This window comes from Eumetopias jubatus, unplaced genomic scaffold, assembly GCF_037043125.1.
Source record: "Eumetopias jubatus isolate StellerSeaLion01/CBP00866 unplaced genomic scaffold, mEumJub1_p1.0 scaffold_13, whole genome shotgun sequence".
Lineage (NCBI taxonomy): Eukaryota > Metazoa > Chordata > Mammalia > Carnivora > Otariidae > Eumetopias > Eumetopias jubatus.
Genome location: NW_028274819.1, coordinates 33,940,221 through 33,957,644, shown reverse-complemented (window position 1 = coordinate 33,957,644; position 17,424 = coordinate 33,940,221). Strand labels below are relative to the sequence as shown.

Below are 17,424 nucleotides of genomic sequence, written 5' to 3'. Positions count from 1 at the left end.
GCAACCTTTGATTTCACCACTTACTATGTATACAAGTTTGATCAGGTTACCTTACTCTAACAAGCCTTCTTACTTATTAAATAAGCAATATACTTATTACTTCTGTGAATCTCTTATTCTATAAAATGAAGATGATAAAAACATCTATAGTTGTTGAAATCAAGTCACAGGAGATAATGTATGTTGATTACACCACTCTTCCTGTTACAAAATAAGCACTTAGTGTTTTTTTTGTTTGTTTTTTGTTTTTTTTTTTTTTACTTTTTTCCCTTTCTTTTCTCAGCTACCACAGTTTTGCAGGGTACAGCTAAACTAGGTGTGAGTTTTCTGTTTTCATCCCATGCTACCTAAATAAGTGATCTCAACTGGGAAGACTTTTATTTCCCCCGTGGACATTTGACAATGTCTACAATTATTTTTGGTTGTTACGACAGGAGAAGTTGATGCTCTGGTATCTAGTAGGTAGAGGCCAGAAATACAGAAACAATCACATGCAGAGGACAGCTCCCTCCAACAAAGAATTATGCAGCTCAAAATGTCAACAGTACAAATCAAAAATGTCTGATTAGATGTATATTTTATTTCAAACAGGTTTGGAATTGAGAGAATCATCAAAATCAAGATCATCATTGATATCAATAGTACTTATTGGCAACTTTTTGCTAAGTATATATGTATAATTTTATACATGTGTATACATATATGTATGCATACACATATATACCTATATATGTATACATAGTGTTTTTACTGTCATTATCTCATTTTGGTTTACATCATTTAATGGAAGTTGGTTTTTTATGCCCATTTTTATAGGAGACTTGGTGATACACTATAACCTGACCCAAGTACACATAATTTATAACGGAGGGAGACATAAATTTAACGCAGGTGTTTGTCTCCAAAAGCTATGCTTTAAATTTCTGAACAATGCCATGTTCCTATAGTTAAATTCTAGCCCTGTGATAATTTGAGTATTTTGACTAAGAATTTACTCTTCTTGAGTTACATTTTCTATACTGTTTTAAAAAAAAAAAGAACAATTTTACATTTCCATCCATGCTATGGAATCAATGTGAGCACGAAAGTTAGGAAATCAATGAAAGTACTTTAAAATCCGGAAGTACCATAAAATGCAATCTTCTATGCCTACTGATTAACAGATCCATCTCATCACTGAGTGTACTTGGGGAATTTCAGCTTTATGTTACTGAAACAATATTCTATCAGTAGCTCCTATAGAAAGAGAGATAAATGAAAATAAAAATTCTGTCCCATTGAAACCTAACTCTGGTTTGGATAAGTGACATTTGTGACAAATCTGTTAAGAGAAGAGGGACCAAAAATACCTCTAAAAATCCAGTTTCCTCAAGAGTCCAACCTGTTTTATTCACTGATTGGATTAAGGATGATTGAACTAAAATAGCTGATACTAGAGAAAAAGTTGGATTACCTGTTCACACAGCCTTTTTTTTTTTCATGTTTTCTGTGAAAGATAAAGCCAAGAAATATCAACAAATGCTAAGACTACAAGGACAGAGACAAATATAACGTGTTTTTCAATCATTTCTGTGAAGATTTAAGACTATTAATATCACAGTATATTCAAATAGAATTTCCTTATTAATGTTACATTTTAAAAAGTAAAAATAGATTTATCCTGGTTCTTACAAAAGTATATAATATATTAAGTAACCTTTTATAAGTTTTTTTTTATTCCTTTGAATAATGTCTCAATGGTATAATAGTCTTTGATTACCTTGTATGGATCAGGACAGTTAGCTTCAAAAAGGTGTTTCACTTAACATTCTTGTTGATAAAAAATGTAATACAATGGTATTCACTATACATTTGCTAAGCAGTTACATCAGTAAATCATTCAGCACGTATTTATGAAATATCTACTCTGTGCTGATCACTGTGCAGCTATGTGCAAGGATACTTGGAAATAAAAAATTTTACTTTCTGAAAATGAAATTGAAATAACTGATTTAATAGCCTTTTAGATTTCTTCCAGGAAGCTCAGAGCCCAAGTTGAAGCTGGATTATAGATACTCTGTAGGTCTTTACAGTCCTCATATTGAGTTACTTACTTAGTCCTAATTGCCTCTTTTCTCTTTAACCCATGTTTCCATAGTATTTATTCTTTGTTAGATTCATATGTTTTACTTATACTCCATACTCACCCTCATTTCTGATCTCCATTACTATCAATTCTGAATCTGAATAGTAGTATTAAGATGCAAGATTAAACACTGGATTCAAATTAAACTTATACCTCTTAACCTGTAACTAGTGTATATTTATAAAATCAATGCCCAAAGAAAGATTAACAAAAACTTCAAAATTCCTCTTGTAAGATAGTTCAAATTCTTTATAGAATGAGAAATGGTGTCAATAAATTAAATATAAACATACAGAGACATTCTTTTAGGGAATACCACTATGGACCTTAAAGCTGTCTTGACAGCATCCATCTCTTTACTCCTTTACAGTGAGATCTAAATGAAGCTTGGATTGCACTCACTTTAAAGTGAACCTTGAGGGGCAGCTGGATGGCTCAGCTGGTTAAGCGTCCAAGTCTTGATTTCAGCTCAGGCCATGATCTCTGGCTGTGAGATCCAGCTCCAGGTCAGGCTCTGCACTCGGGGGGAGTCTGCTTGTCCCTCTCCCTTCCCCTGCTTGTGCTTGCTCTCGTGTGAGTGCTCTCTCTCTCAAATAAATAAATAAAATCTTAAAAAAATAAAGTGGACCTTGAATGAACAAAAATTGGATCTTGTCTGTTCTTGCCACAATAAAGATCCAAATAAATCAGGTGAATATGTGGTATTCCTCTGTCCACAGGACTTGGATCAATCTTGCATACAATCAATGCAAAGCTCAAGAATTTTCTATGGCCTTTGAGGGAAAAGCATATTCTCTTTTTCTCTCATTGAACACAGAGACAGATTCTTAGTTGTGTGTGTCTGTCTCTTTTATATGTGTGTATATAAATATACACAGTCAGAAAGGGAGATGAATGGAGAGAGGGATAGATTGTACTCAATAATATTTAGTCATTAATGAAAGAGTACCAGAATGGAAATATTTTGTATAATACCTCTGCAGTTTACAAACCACTTTCACATAAATGCTATCTAACCTTCATAGCACACCTGTGAGACATAAGTATAATTATTATCCTATTTTACAAATGATGACACTGAGACCTCAAAGAGGTTTTGTGATTAACCTTTGCCACAAGTAGATCACTTGAATAATGCCCACCAGAAGGTAGTATATGAGAACAGACAGTGAGTGAACAGAAACTCCAGAAAGAGAGACCCAGCATACAATAGTTCTGGGGAAGTCTGAGATTATCAGGGAAGTAGAATGACAGGTTAGATGGAGAACAATAAAAACAACCAGAAACCAGAGGGAAAGAAGAGATCCTGGAGCTGAACCAAGATCTGCCTAATTCCAGAGTCCCTTCCTTTAATGACTCAGGCATTGCCTTGGTTAGCCCCAAGATAAATATCCTCAATTCCAAGGAAGTATGGATCAGACACCACCCAAAATTAAATCCACAGGCCCATTATGGGCTATTTTTATTTCATGGCTTCAGATCACTGTCATGCACATAATGCACACATTTCCCTTGGTGATTTTTACTTTTGTTAAGTCTTCAGGCTCTTCGTAGAGCCTCTCTGTGGTGTGTAGATTTATGATGTTAGGAAGTCTTTTTGAAGTGGCTCAGGAGGAAATAACCAAGGCACAGAAACCCAAGAAAAGGATGTTCCTTTTCAGAAAATTAGTTCTGAATAGAATAATATGTCAACACAATAGCTAATTCTACACATCATTATCAGTACCCCTCTAAGATTCTCTCTCTGCCAAAAGAGAACATTCCATAGAGAACAAACATGAAAAAATAAGAGAATTTAATTTTGTGGCTATCCTGAAGGGACTGAAATACTCAAACGAACTATCGGTTTATTTTTTAATAGATCACTTTGGAATGGCTTTTTTACATTTTTCTTGCTTTTCCTTGAAAGAAAAAAACATTTTTTTTAGATTTTATTTATTTATTTGACAGAGAGAGAGCATAAGCAGGGGGAGCGGCAGGCAGAGGGAGAGGGACAATCAGGATTCCCGCTGAGCAGAGAGCCCGACATGGGGCCCAATTCCCCTGACCCTGGGATCATGACCTGAGCTGAAGGCAGAGCTTAACCAACTGAGACACCCAGGTGCCCCAGAAAAAAACATTTTTATATACTTACTTACAGATCTGTATACCTATCTGTTGCACAGGTATCTAAAGAACAGCCTTGATTACTTTGCAATTCTGTTTTGTTTTCTCCATCAAGATGTGCTTAGTTTATGTACCTTGAAAGATTTTCTGACCATGATAAGAAGCATATTGGGAGAGACTCCAAAATACTTTGACAGTTTCAAAATCAGCATTTGACCAGCACCCCGTTTCCTTTCCTGTCCTTGTTCCTTTGATTTATGTAGATTTCCTTCAGATTGTTTTTATCTTGCATCTTCCACTACCTACCAGTGGCAGGAGCTTCCTCTGTTTACTTGACTTACGGCCGACCACACTGAGCCTAAGCGACTCACTTTATTCCACAACTGATAGCTGCCAGGGCACCATCGAGACAAATGTCACCTTTTAGAGGGCCTGACGCTTTACTGCATCAGAAACTCAATAAAAACCTTGGTGTATTGAAGGAAAAAGAGTAGATTTATGTCTGAAAAATTAAGAATGATGCTTTAGCTCCAAAAAAGGAGCTGAGAATATTTTATCAAGTAAGTTTTACATAGAACAGTATTCTGAAATGTTTAGATTAGGACTCAACAGTGTTTTTAGATTTTGGAATTATGTATGCAGTATGCACTTTCTTTTAAGGCTGACCACAAGCACAGGCTATAAAAGAATGGTCAGTATGAGGTCTTTGAGGTTATGTAGCTTTGAACCAAATGTTCAAGTCTAAAGGCCAGCATCATTGGCCATAATGGCAGGCGCTACAAATCTGTAGAGTGCTCTAGATAAGGAAAAGTATTCATGGCTTATGCTTGCCTGAAATATAAGAATAGAGGAAATTTAGCCCATAAGAACCTTCATGGCATGGCCCACACCGACCTATAACATCATCGAAAAGTACAAGAATATTTTTCTTTATTAATTCCAAACTTCTTACAATTGTGTGAAAATGTCACGTTTTTCCCCACTCCTATTTATGCATGTACTCTTCTCTCTGATTGAAGCACTTTCCCACTCTTTCAACACCCTTCTTTAGCCAGTTAAATCTCATTAACAAAAATCAAGTGGCACATTTGACTTCTATTCTGTCTAGTGTGCTATTCTTCTGAGGCCCAATGATCCACGTGCTTATCATTATCAGCCTTTAGGAATGTGTATTAAAATTGATGCTGTAGGGGTGCCTGGGTGGCTCAGTCATTAAGTGTCTGCCTTTGGCTCAGGTCATGATCCCAGGGTCCTGGGATCGAGCCCCACATCGGGCTCCCTGCTCTGCCGGAAGCCTGCTTCTCCCTCTCCCACTCCCCCTGCTTGTGCTCCCTCTCTCACTATGTCTCTGTCAAATAAATAAATGAAATCTTTAAAAAAAATTGATGCTGTAAATGCAGCTTCTATTAGACTGAGCACTATGGGGCCACAGGGCTTGATGTATTATTATATTTGCTCTTCTTGAATGACACAGTACTTATAATAGATGCTTAATGATTGTCTACTTCATAAGTAAGTGATGGAATGAATGAGGTTTGTGAACTCTGTCTTTATTTCCATTTGCAGTGTGATTCTCTTCTATCTTGTTGCCTATGTTCCTCATTCAATACCAAGCTTTCTCCCAGCGAGTCCTTCCTAACTCCCTGCTTCCTCCATTGTTCCCTCATTATCTCCCACCCCCACATTTACTCTCCAATATCTAAAATGTAAATTTGTACACATAAAAATTATTTGAACTTTAATTTCTTAAAATGCTGTTCAGATTTGCAGTTACATTCAAATCCATCCTTCATTCTGCTCTGAGTCGGATTAAGCAATCTCTCTTGCCTTCAGGCTTCTGTAGGCACTGGCCTCACACTAGATTGCAGAAGGGTGGAAACCAGGGCATTTACCCCATCTTTCTCTGCATGAGCAGCAACCTTTCCTCAGCTCCAGTTCCCACCTGCCAAACCCGCCATATTTTTGGGTTCTACCAGGATATCCCATGCCTTGAGTGCCCGTAATGCTGCCTCTTCCTGTCGTCACTCCACTCCAAGAGTCCTGAGTCCTTCCTAATGTTATTCACTTCTGGGTAAATTCACAATCTCTTATTTTGTTCCTTTGCTTTCCCACAGCCTGGTTATTTAGTTCAGGGGCTTAAATTCCTGTATTGTTATTATTATTTGTAATACTTAGAATAGTTTTTGTTTTCCTGCTTGCATCTTGACTCATCAATTAGCAGAAAGTGGCCAATTATATATATATATATATATATATATATATATATATATATATATAATTACAGTGAAAATTCCATGTTTTCTGAATGACCATAGGGACTCTGCATAATAAATTCACATCTTACTGATTTCAGTGATTACTGGAAGCTCTGTAGAAACTGAAAAAATAGCAAATGCAAATGAATGTAACAAATGGCCCCATAACCTTCATTTGATACTGACAATGGCTAATATCGCTTCTTATTTAGTCAAAGACCTGAATTCAGCTAGAACAAAGAATTACTTCATGAATTTCAGGTTTATTGTGCTAAAAGCAAACCAATCACATTTAGTTGTATATAAAATTAATCACCTCATTAAAAAGATTGAAATTAAATATTCTTGGTTCTTTCTGTAAAATGTTGGATAATATATTTTTTTCAGTTACATGGTGAGGGGGTCATGTGAGCTAAAGTGGTAAAAATATATTTCCTGGAAGATTCTGCAAGTTACTCAAAGAAAAAAAAAAAAACACAGTCCATTAGATCTTGTAATATTTCCAAGAAATACAACCAGAACATTTGGCTCTGACTTAACCAGGAGCCTAATTTACTCAGTAATTTTAATTAAATGAATCAAATAACTATGAAGCTTTATCAAGTATCCTTACATGGAAAAGGTAGCAATAATACTCTTAAACCATGGGCCTAAGTAAAAATTTGACACCGTATAATCTTTAAAAGAAGTCCAGGAAAATATACAACTATTACAGCAAAGACAATACCAAGACCCCGAAAAAGCTAATGCACCAACTGCTCTAGTTCTGTTTATACAGTACAAAATGAAGGGATCTTGGATACTTTTTGTGTGAGAATCTTTATACCAGTAGGGGAGGGACACTTGTACCGTTGTTCATTGTAGTAGTCTACTAGGGCTACCATAACAAAGTACCACAGACTGGGTGGCTTAAATAACAGAAACTTATTTTCTCACAATTTTGGAAGCTACAAATCTGAGATTTGTGTCAGTAGGGTTGGTTTCTTCTGAGTATTTCTTTCATTGGATTGTGGATGGCTGACTTCACATGATCTTCCCTCTATGTCTGTGCCTAAATTTCTCTCCTCATAAGGACAATAGTCATGTTGGATTAGAGCCCACACTAATTACCTCATTTTAACATAATTACCTCCTTAAAGGCCTTATCTCCTCTGAAGTACTGAGGGTAAGGACTTCAACATATGAATTTCAAGGGATGCACATTTCAGCCTATAAAACATATATAATTGAATTTCTTTTTTAGAGATAATATATATTAGACTTGGTGGTTTTGGTACTAAGGATGAACTAAAGCAGGAAAGGGGATAGGAGATAATCTTTAAAACAAAAAAAGAAGATAAAAAGGAAAAGAATTGCTTCTCACTATGCCATACTCAAACAAGTACCAATGTGACATTCTTTCGCCCACTTGTATACATTGTCCCTCATTGGTAATCATTTTTCCATTTCTTATATGGCTATTGTCTAGACATCCCTCAAGAATTAACTTTAGCACCATTCCCTGTAGGACATCTTGACCTCTCCCACTTTTACTGATTGAATTCAGAGGTCTTCCTTTGTGCTACTTCAGCATTTAGCACCAGGATGTTTATCAGCACTGGTATGGTCATCATCTTGTACAGTACTTATATACATCTATTTCTTCCATTAAACTAAGAGCTCCTTGAGGACAAGGACTAGCTATTTCATCTCCATATTATCAATGCTTGGCTTAGCACTTAGTAGGTTCTACATGAACATAATTTCTTGATCCAGTAGATATTGTTCAGCATCGTCTCTGTGGCAGACATAGAGGATATAATGATGAGAAAAATCAGACATGGTTCCTGCTCTACAAAAGAAATTTAATGCGAAAATCTCATGAGTAATGCATACTGCATACACCCCCACCATTAGCATCACTGTCCATAATCACACAAAAAATACCCTTTATACTTTCTCCTCTAGACAAGTAGAATTTTTTGAGGAACATTATATTCTCTGGGCAGGGATTTTCTTCTATTTTGGGTAATCCTTTCTAGCACAAGTAGTAGTGCCCCAAGACTTGAATTGTATAGTGAGTCAAATACTATGAAATGTAGAGTCATTTCTCAAAGCTTGGGTAGGAAGCAGAAGTTCATATAGTGGGTAATTTTTCTCCTGAGTAGGATTCATGAAAAATTATAAATCAGAAAAGTTTGCAGTGAATGGTTATAATTCAAAGTATGGCAATGATGAATGGAATAAATGTCAAGGTAATTTTTAATTCCAGCTGAGTAGTCGACTTCACAAGCTATACAATGGAAGAGAATCCTGTCAGTGTCAGCCCATCTTTACTAAAAGCCTTCTGGGGAATAAGGGAGGTATTTCAAAGAAGACGTTCTCTGCCTCTCTTCTCTGGGATGAAATTCATGTATCAATACAATTTTATGACTAGATGTTTACAGTGGGATTCATCAAATCCTTCTATGAATTATCTAGGAGGAATTTTTTTAGGCTCCCTTTGCAAAGTTGCTGAACTTTAGAAATGAAGTATTTTCAAACTTGCTCATACCCAGAACTCAATTACTCTGCAGTGACTGCCCTCTTTCATCCATCACTTCCTCTTTCCCTATGGTTCAGATTTTAAAGGTTTATTAATTAGAATTTATTAATTAACTAATTTTAACACTATTAATTGGACACCTATCATATGCCAGATAATACATGTAACTCCTTCTCTTATGAAGCCTAAATCCAAGCAACTAATAGTTAATTCAAACAATAAATGTAAATATTTCTAAGTATAGAGAATTTAGTGGTAATTATTTTTAAAAAGACTTTCATGTCTAACATCCAAGTTTAGCATGTGTCAGAACCACCTTCCCACTTATCAGATTTTTTAATGGTTCAAACTAAATTTACCTGGGATTTTCCTAAGACTCTACAAAACCACCAAAACTTTTCTTTGAAAGCATGTATGAATAGTTGAGATGACACTCTAAAATCCTAAATGCATAACATTACCTAAAATATTACACCAGAAATTCATCACTAGGGCAAGTATTTCATTCTAAAGAAAATCCATATTCAGAGATACTTATATTTTTATATAAATATTAAGGAAACCTATCTTAAAATACTCTTTGTTTGCTTTCTCAGTTTTCTTTATTTCATTCTTGGTTCAGCAGGTAAATTTGCAGAAATTCTTTTGCTCATTTTTTTGTAAATGACTTTAAAAACATTACCACCCACTAAGAGAGTATAAAACATTTACTGGGTAAAATTGCAATCATTTCCATAATGTTTTCCTCCTCTTTTGAAAGTAAAGATCAAGAATTTCTTTTCAAATTCAATGGTAGATAGGTTTGCTGAATTGTGCAGATAGACACCAGTTAAATTTGCAAATTTTCTTGCCCTTCTTTATGGTCTCCAAAATAATCTTATTGCTCCTCTTCACACGCTTTCCTTCTGCTGGGTCTACTGGGCAAAAATTCTGACATGAAAAGTTTCTGCTTACTCTAATTCACTCTACACAATTTTGTAACTTCCTTTTGCCTCATTTTGTTCTTTCTCTTTGTTTTCTTGGCACATAAACCTTGAATAATAAATATACTAAGGTGAAAAAAATGGAAAAGAAACTATTTGGAACTCTAAAAAAAATGAGTGAATAACTAAAAGCAAAATTAAGCAACACAGCACTAACAGCATAAAGAGGAAAGCAAAGGAGACCTGGATTCTATGGTAAATATACTGGTCTGGAAAGGAGTATGAGAAAAATCAATATTTACAGAATATATACTGTGTGCCGCATATGGCTGTAAGCACCACCAAATGTAAAAATATAAATAAATAAGGAGTTGATAATTTCAAATATTAGATTCAAAATCATTGAGCGATGGGAAAATCATAGAGCTGAGCCTGAAACCAAGTAGACTGATCCCAAAGAAAGCCCACATTTGTTTGTTTGTTTTCAATTTCTGTTCTAATAGTTTTGATAGTATCAATCAGACTCTGGTCATTTCAAAGTCTGCAAAGTGAAGGTGACATTATCTCCCATGTGATCGTTGTCAACAGTATATGAAATAATGTATCAGAACCTGCAAGAATGGTGCCAAGCATATAACCCAAATAACCACTCATGCATTCATTCCCTCAGAGACCGCTGGCATAACAGGTTCTTCTTAAGCAAAGGCAGAAAAACTACAGATGAGGATGTCAAAGGCCCCTTTCACATGTAAAATTATTTCTACTGGAGTGTTAAGCCAACGGGGTCATCCTTGACATATTTACATTATACTGGTCTATTGACTTTTAAAAATATCATCTAAATTAAGAGGAGATTGCTAGAACTAATAATCTGAGGGTCATGTTTGCCGTCTCTGTTGACTGCCAAAGAAGTGACAAATCTCCTAGTTCTAGATCAGTAAAACCACTAACACTGAGCTACTTTAAGTTGAGCAGATTCCTTCCCCAAATGCTTTCACTGACAACATGATTCTCTCCGTAGTCCTACTCACCACAGTAGAATGGACCTGGAAGGGAGTAAGTATCAGTCACGGCAAGAATGTGATGTGGACACAACTGAAATGATGATGACTGGTCAAAACATCTCAAAAGAAAAATTACTTCACATGCATAAATATGTTTCCCACAGAGTCTTAGGGAAGCTTCCCTAACTCATAAACACTCAGTAAGTAGTTTGGACACCAGTCATAACTCTCTGTGTGACCGTTCAGGCCCAACCATAGGCAATTACAAAGGCTGTACCTGGCAAGGCTCACTAAGGGAAATTGTTACTTGTGCATAGGGATTTGGTGCACGTCCAATGCATTGCAGTTGTTGAAGAGAGTGTTAGTCAAGGACTCAGCCTCCCCCATCCCCCAAGGTGGCCAAACTCTTACATGTAATCTGCATCCCAAGAATAGGCACTCCATTGGCGGCCTCTTTTTTTTTTTTTTTTTAAGAGAGAGAGAGAGCGGGGTGGGGGAAGAGGCAGAAGGAGGAGGCAGAGAGAATTGTAAGCAGGTTTCATGTCAGTGCAGAGCCTAACGTGGGACTCAGTCTCAGGACCCTGAGATCATGACCTGAGCAGAAATCAAGAGTCAGATGCTTAACTGACTGAGCCACCCAGGCGCTCCTATCAGGGACTTTTGGCAGAGATCTTCCTCAGGCACTTCTGCCACGGTAGCATTACTGGGGAGCAGGAGAGGGACATCTTGGACACTTTTCACCCACTCTGGCTCAGTACTCAGTACTTGTCCACTCCTCGCCCTTTCCTCTTATCCCTGTCTCTAGAGGCTCTCTCCGCAGTGAATCAGCCCTCACATCTGTGCTGTCCAGCTAACCCTAGACCAGCACTATTCCATGGGAAAAAATGACGGTGGGGAGCCATTGCTTTCTCCAGTTTAGCTTATACTATTGCAGTAAGTGATTGAAGCCTTGACTGTTAACTTTCATTTTGGCTGGTTGACTTAATTGGCTACTCCAATGCCTGGCAGCTCAGCTCTCTTCAGCTGTCTGTGGCTCCTGACAGTCGTTATTCATTTCCTCACTGCATGATGGCATGAGGAATTATCCAGAGCAGTCACAGAATCTGGAGTCATTCAACTGGATTCAAATTTATACTCTGCCACTTTTTAGTGTTTGACAGTTGTTATGGGCTGAATAATGTCTCCTGCCCCCTACCCAATTCATAGGTTGAAGTCCTAACCCCCAGTACTTCAGAATGTGACCATATTAGGAGATAAAGTCTTTAAAGAGGTAATTAAGTTAAAATAGGGTCATTAGACTGGCCCCTAATCCAATATGAACATTGTCCTAATAAGAGGATGAGATTAGGCCACACACACACAGAAGAGCATGTGACAACACCGAGAGAAGAAGGCCATCTACAAGGCAAGGAGAGAAATGCCCAGAAGAAACCAACACTGTCACACCTTATCTTGGAGCCTCAAGAACTGTGAGAAAATAAATTTCTGTTGTGTAAGCCACCCAGTCTGTGGTACTTTGTTATGGCTGCCCCAGAAAATTAATATAACAGTGATCATGCCAGTTTTCTTGGCCACAATTTTCTCTTATGTAGATTGGGAATAAATTAATAATTGGTTCATGACAACATTTAAAAATATAAGACAATCAAGCAAAAAGTATTATAAATACTCAAGAAATATCAGCTTTTATTTTCCTTTGTTTTTAGCTTTGAAATATATGACCTTCATTTCTTCCATGATTAGCCTCCCTATTTTAAGACCTCTCACTGAATGTTCTGCATATACTGAAAGATTCATCTTTGATCAGATCATTTACTTATGCCAAATGATTTAACAACTCCTAAATGTCCTCAGGACATATTTAAACTTATTGGTACGGTCTGAAAACAATCTGCTAAAATGGCCCGATTTTATTTTTCCCACCATTATCATCTATTTGCCAGCTCCAATCCCCCATTTCAGTTACAGTGATAGACTCTTTTTTTCCCAGATGTTTTAGCATTTTGCCTTTGCACATACTTTTATTCTGTGCTTGAAGTCATCTCCCTCTTTTTTCTATTCTCACGGCTTTTTATTTAGTGCTTGAGAAACATGTTCTTAGAAGCTTCACTCCGAGCAGTCTCAAAGCAGGCAAGGAATAGGAGTTAGGAAATGAGATTATTTAGAGATGCGTCCTAAACTCATTCATTCATCAAGCAATTATTGGGAATTGTCTATTTGATAAGAATTGAACTAGATTTGGATATAGGAAATGAGAAAAATATAGACCTGTCTTCCAAGAATTCATAATCTGGCAGAAGAAGCAACCACACGACATATAGCTAAATATCCTGATGATACCTGAGACGGATGCTTTGTACAGAGAGAGGGATATATACACATGGGAGGGCAGAGCTGACTTCTAGGAGAAGAGAGCATTTGAGCTGAATCATGAAGTCTGGAAACATAAGCTAGAAGGAGAAAGAGAAAAGATTTTGGAAAGGACAGACATGTTCAGGGAACTCCTAGCAATTCACCACAACTGGAGTGTGTAAAGAGAGCAAGAGGAGACAGGAGGGAGAAAGGGAAAAGAGAAAACCTTGGATGTGAGAGACATGTTTGGATATGTAGAAGTCACCTAAGCCAGCCTGAGGTCAACATGTGGCTTTTTCCCTACCTCCAGTCTGGTCTGAAGCAAAAACATGTTATGAGCAGTGTGTCTGGACCTGCTTGCAAATGGCTAATAGTTTCAGATAGTCTTGATACAAGATATATTTTCATGTCTAAAAATCCTCTACCGGGGGAAAATTACAACCAAAAGGTATTCCTAAAGACTGAAGAATTTCAGTTACACAAGAGAAACTATGAGTTGGTGAATATTATCCAGGACAACAAATAAGTACAGTGTTTTAGTATTCTCTTTTTCTCCCAAGCTCTCTCTACTGATTTTTTTATCCTTCTTCATTGTTTGTCATCCTTTCTTTGATTTCTTGTATAATTAATAATTTAGAGGTATGTTGTTCCCATTTGAAGAAAGAAATGTAGAAGTTCTTTATGAAGTTTATAAACTAAAAGATAAGTTTTAAATGCCATTTTGAGATTTTGCTGTACAATTTTATATTGTTCTCTTTCTAAAATTATTTAAGGCAATTATTTTTCACCCTAAAACAGTAATTTTTATGTATGACAATTTCTGGGTGAACATGTATGCTTTCAAAACTCTGGATAAATAAGAAAGGGTGAATGGCAATATTAAGTACTAAGCCTATACTGTGTTCTCAGCATTTGTAACTTTTTTTCATTAAGTCTCATAAAACCCTGAAAGGCAGGGATTAACTCCATTTTGTGAATGAAGAAACTAACCATTAGAGATATTAAGTAATTGACCCTTACTTCATTGTTTTATGTTACAAAACTTGAGTGTTACTGTAAGCATTTCTATTGACAAATTTCATGCTGTTTCCCTTAAACTGAGGCTAATTAAAAAATGATGGTTGGAGAGCCAAGGATGATAAACTTTATAATGGACTAGTTTCTACCTGAATGAAGTACATTTACAATCATAAAATTCTTTCCAAGTTTTAATTAAATAGCATCTTTGTGAAACTGATAGTTTTCAGTGGTTGGACTTACTCAGACTCATTTGGTTTCATGTTTGTCTTTTTTGTTTTGCTTTTATCTTTGTTTTTGAAATGGCTCTGGACTGAATCCAGAAGGGTGTAGGACAGTTCAGGAGGGGAAGAAAAATCATATTCTATGTAGAACCTACCAATTCATGATGATGAGCTTCATAAATAACCACTGATAATACTATTTTCAGATTCACCGTGTTACAAATGGCAAAGCAAAGGCACAAAAGGTGAATAGTAATTAGCAAATGTACTCATGGGAATGAAATCCAGTTGATATAATATCAAACTCTCTTGTTCACCCAAATCACCATGCTTTTCCAGCCACAATATTACAAAAATAATCTTATCTTAAATGATATTAACAGAATATTTGTGACTCTTATTCCATTAGAAGATTTAATGTATTTTTCTGGTTGGGTTATGATTTTGCTGAATAAATTCTAAAAATAGAAAACCCAAAATATATATAAAACGCTTTACAGTGAACCCAAGACCAGCATATAAAAGTAGTCACATGAATTGCTAAGATCTATTCTGCACAAAGAAAAATATGCTAAGAAAATATTCTAAAAAACAATATACCTAAAATGAAACTGATACTGTCCCAAAGACCCATCATTGTCAGGTTCTCCCCACAATATCCTTTAGTAAAATATAAGTCTTGAGAATGTTTGTCTTTCTTACTCTTTTTTTTAAGGCAGATTTCTCATCTTTATTGTTTTATGTTTTTAATTTTAATTCCAGTATAGTTAACATAGAGTGTTATATTAGTTTCAGGTATACAATATAGTGACTCAACACTTCTGTACACTACTCAGCGCTTATCATGATAAGTGTGTATTCTTAACCCCCTTCACCTGTTTTTCCCATCTCCTCACTCACCTCCCCTTAGTAACCATCAGTTTGTTCTCTACAGTTAAGAGTCAGAGTTTTTTTGGTTTCTCTCTCTTTTTTTTTTCCTTTGTTCATTTGTTTTGTTTTTTAAATTCCGCATATGAGTGAAATCATATGGTATTTGTCTTTCTCGGACTGACTTATTTCACTTAGCATTATACTCTCTAGCTCCATCCATGTTGTTGGAAGTGGCAAGATTTCATTCTTTTCTTAATGGCTGAGTAATATTCCTGTGTGTGTGTGTGTGTGTGTGTGTGTGTGTGTGTGTGTGTGGTGTATATATAATTTTTTATCCATTCATCTGTCAGTGGACACTTGGGGTGCTTCCATAATTTGGTTTCTGTAAATAATGCTGGAATGAACATAGGGATGTAAAAATCTTTTCAAATTAGTGTTTTCATATTATTTGGGTAAATACCCAGTAGCGGAATTACTAGATCATAGGGTAATTCTATTTTTATTTTTTTGAGGAACCTCCATACTGTTATCCATAGTGGCTGCATTAGTTTGCATTTCCCATCAATAGTGCATGAGGGTTTTCTTTTATTCTCCACAACATCACCAATACTTCTTGTTTCTTGTGTTTTTTATTTTAGCCATTTTGACAGGTATGAAGTGATAGGTTTTGATTTGAATTTCTCCAATGATTAGTGATGTTGAGCATTTTTTCATGCATCTGTTTCATTTCTGCATGTCTTTGAGAAATGTCTGTTCATATATTCTGTCCATTTTTTTAAATTGGATTATTTGATTTTTTGGTGTTGAGTTGTATAAGTTAATTATATATTTTGGATACTAACCCTTTATCAGATACATCATTTGCAAACATCTTCTCCCATTCTTTTAGTTTTTTGATTGTTTCCTTTGCTGTGCAGAAGCTTTATATTTTGATATAGTCTCACTAGTTTATTTTTGCTTTTATTTCCCTTTCCTTAGGAGACATATCTAAAAAGATGTTGCTACAACTGATGTCAGAGAAAGTACACCTGTGCTCTCTTCTAGGATTATTATAGTTTTAGATCTCACATTCAAGACCTTAATCCATTTTGAATTTATTTATGTGTATGATATAAGAAAGTGGACCAGTTTCATTTTTGCATGTAGCTGTCCAATTTTCCCAACACCATTTGTTGAAGAGACTTTTTCCCATTGCATATTCTTGCTTCCTTAATAAAAGATTAATTGACCATATAATCATGGGTTTATTTCTGGGCTCTCTATTCTGTTGCATTGATCTGTGTGTCTAAATTTTTGTGCTGGTACCATACTGTTTTGATTACTATAGCTTTGTAGTATATCTTGAAATCTGAGATTGTGATATCTCCAGTTTTGTTTTTCTTTTTCAAGATTGCTTTGGCTATTTGGGGTCTTTTGTGGTTCCATACAAATTCTAGTACTATTTGTTCTAGTCCTGTGAAAACTGCTGTTGGTATTTTGATAAGGATTATGTTAGATCTGTAGATTGCTTTGGGTAGTATGGACATTTTAACAGTATTAGTTCTTCCGGTCCATGAGCATGGAATGTCTTTCCATTTCTTTGTGTCATCTTCAATTTCTTTCATCAATGTTTTCTATTTTTTAGAGGTCAGGTTTTTACCTCCTTGGTTAAGTTTATTCCTACATATTTTATTGTTTTTGGTGCAATTGTAAATGAGACTGTTTTCTTAATTTCTCTTTCTGCTACTTCATTATTAACATATAGAAATGCAGTGGATTTCTGTATATTGATTTTGTATCCTGCAACCGTACTGAATTCATCAGTTCTAGTAGTATTTTGGTGAGTCTTGAGGTTTCCTATATAGTATTGTGTCACTGCAAATAGTGGAAGTTTTACTTTTTGCTTACCGATTTAGATGCCTTTTATTTCTTTTTGTTTTCTGATTGCTGCTGCTAGGACTTCCAGAACTATGTTGAATAAAAGTGATGAGAGTGGACATCCTTGTTTTCTTCCTGATCTTAGGGAAAAAGGTCTCAGTTTTTCA

The 17,424-nt window shown here is 35.8% G+C and overlaps 1 protein-coding gene across 3 annotated transcripts in view; it reads left to right on the top strand.

The window, feature by feature from the left end:
* Nucleotides 1–17,424, top strand: part of ANO3 (anoctamin 3) — a 429,391-nt gene that overhangs the window by 70,810 nt on the left and 341,157 nt on the right. Inside the window, exon 4 of one of the 3 annotated variants that reach the window (XM_088017429.1) lies at nt 16,852–16,890. The exons of the other annotated variants lie outside the window; for them this stretch is intronic. The gene's annotated coding sequence lies outside the window, so the exon portion shown is untranslated. The remainder of the gene's footprint in view (nt 1–16,851; nt 16,891–17,424) is intronic. 3 annotated transcript variants of the gene reach the window in all.